Raw genomic sequence first — 2,752 nt, 5'->3', positions numbered from 1 at the left:
CAAGGGAAAGGCTATTGTGCATCGGAAAGAGACAAAATCATATCATTATATAGAAAACTCGTCGTAGTATTTAAAAACCAAGTAACTAACACTGTTATTAAGTGCGGACTTTAAATCAAGTGGTCGCGGTCGTTTTTATTTGCATAAAACTTTAAACGTGATCTTGAAAATATAACGCTTGCAACAAACATCCATGCATAGTGTGTTACTGCGAATGAAAATACGCGGGTCACAATTTATGATCCAAGTGTATAATGGTAAATAATTAAATAAATAAAACCGCAGGCTTTCACATCGAGTGCACCCCAATAACGTTTCATTGAAATGTCCATGTTATGTACGCCGGGCACTGATGGATGCAGGCCTAGCGATCTCTATAACAATGCCAAGCAAAGAATGTCACTGATTTACCAAAGCGGTCAGTTTTCGGGGATCCTGCGGCAGCTGGGAGAAGAAGAATCGGGCAGGTTTCAGAATCGGCGAGCGCTCGGATAAAAGGCACCGATTTCCCAGCCGCGCTTTTCTTTTCGGAACCAGCAGAAGTGCCCTCCGCACCATCCTCGGCGCTAGGACACGCCGGCCACTTTATTACCCTAAAACAGGGAGCATACACCGATCTTCAAAGCCAAACTTACCTTGCCGATTTTCGCTTAACTGCTTCTCAAACTCATCGAAATCGGACATTTTTCAGTCCGTACTAAAGACGTATTGCAAAATAAGCAGAGGTCCAACAGTAGGCCTTTGAATGGGCTACAGGCTGCATTGGGTTCTGCTGCTTTTTCTTCCGAGTCGCCTGCCCCTCCTCCCCCGAAGTCATCGGCTCTTCCTCGGTTGTATCACACACAGGTTCGGAAACATTCGATGCGCATTACCGTCCCCTCCTGCACTGGAGGGTTAAGGACAACGTGATTATATCGAACCAAAATTGAAATGTGCAAGTTGACTTTCCTAGTTATACGTCTTCATTTTTATTCTGGGTTTAACAACCATGAGTTTATGACGTATTTTACATGATTAGTTGGCGACTGGACCTTATTGTTTATATCTCTTATTAAGGATCCATCCATCCATACATCAATTATCAAAACCACACACTTACAATCCGAGTCTAGTTTCATATGCTGCGCTGCTGAGCGACCCGCAGAATATTATGCATGAGTACAAGTCACAAGCCCCGTTTCCACTAACACGGGGCCGGTTCTAGCTTGGTGCCTTTTGAGACCGAGGCAAAAAGATGCAGACTCTCCCCGTCGGGGAATCGAACCCCGGTCTCCCGCGTGACAGGCGGGGATACTCACCACTATACTAACGAGGAGATGTACGCGCACTACTTTTACATCTTCAAGATAAACAGCGGATGACTACTAACATTTGCGAGTAATCAATGACTGAGCTTCATGTCATGACCATGGTGCTCAAGAGAAGAAAAAATACATAATGTACGTCCACTGATACCAGAACAACCATATAGCTTTATACTAAGACGATGATTAAACGGAAAATTCCTTTACAAAACACTGCCACAAAATCATAGTTTCGCAATATTACATCGTGCAACGGGACACAGTGTAAGTACGTGAAGTCGGTAATTAAATCAAGAAAAAAAAGTGAGAGGAAAAGAATACTTTTCTATTATCATATTTTTCTAACTGGCCAAACTGAGTCATATTTTGATTATACACACTAACAGAAAAACAGTGCAAATCTCCGGTAGTCCGTTTCACTTGCGCTCCGCTATGGGGCAGTAACAAGCAGAGCTTAAGTGTGGAAGGAAAAAAAAAACACAGGACAGCATCAATCCCAACTTCACAAACGCCGGAGATCGAGATGCTGTAAGCATGACAATTAACATCTTTATCCAAGGGAACAGCTGCAAGACACAGATGCCGCGCCTAACAAAGGTAGGATCGATTCCGAAGTTCAGGCATTTACAGACGCGGACTCTTCTGGAGTTGATTTTTTTCGGGAGATACGCATCAACTTCAAAAGTATGAACCGCATTATATCTATATCTGTTATGACGTTGTAGCTATTGATACTGATGCATCACAAAAATAATTTAAATGTTTTTTCATTCTGACATATGTTCGTTCGGACGAGGATTTTATTATATGAGATAAGTTTTAAATGAAAACTTTTTTTAATCTATATGATTAATTCTCGAATCTAAGCCAGACTTCACATAAATCATTCATTCATAAATATAATGGAACATACAACATCCAGGTATCCATGAAATTTATGATCAGGCTATACGTTTGTGATAACAACAAAACAACACAACATGTATATTTACAATATATGGGCCTATTGTTTAATATTGCCTCCAAATTATAGCCAGACAATAACGCAATAGGCCGACATCAAACTATTTTCATGTAAAACAAAAGTGCTGGCAGTTTGCTTGTGCTTACAGACCCCGCCTTGAGCCCATCCAGAAAGATCCCAAAAATAACCGACAAGCAAAGGTTGTAACAATCTGAGCATGTTTAGTTTAATGTAATCAGGAGCCGAATTAATAACGCGAATAAATGATCAAACCGAAAGTCTGTAGTCGGGAATATCCGATAACGTCTTTGACGTGCAGTTAAGATAGTCAGAGGAAAAACCTTGTAGTTTACTTATATATATGCCTAAATATATGAGTGTGTCTCTCCGGTGATTTAATGATGAATATAACGATTACATATCAAATCACACATTAAGCAATTATTATATTACTAGGTTGAACGTTTTCACTATGTCTGTCGTC

General features: G+C 40.6%; 1 non-coding gene across 1 annotated transcript; it reads right to left on the bottom strand.

Annotated features, from left to right (window-relative positions):
• Window positions 1–1,243: 1,243 nt before the first annotated feature.
• Window positions 1,244–1,315, bottom strand: trnad-guc (transfer RNA aspartic acid (anticodon GUC)). The gene has a single exon. It is a non-coding gene; the product is annotated as a tRNA-Asp (tRNA).
• Window positions 1,316–2,752: the final 1,437 nt, after the last annotated feature.

The sequence above is a fragment of the Brienomyrus brachyistius genome, unplaced genomic scaffold (genome assembly GCF_023856365.1).
Source record: "Brienomyrus brachyistius isolate T26 unplaced genomic scaffold, BBRACH_0.4 scaffold687, whole genome shotgun sequence".
Classification (NCBI taxonomy): domain Eukaryota; kingdom Metazoa; phylum Chordata; class Actinopteri; order Osteoglossiformes; family Mormyridae; genus Brienomyrus; species Brienomyrus brachyistius.
Note: the sequence above shows the minus strand (reverse complement) of the source record. Positions and strands in the feature narration are given on the sequence as shown.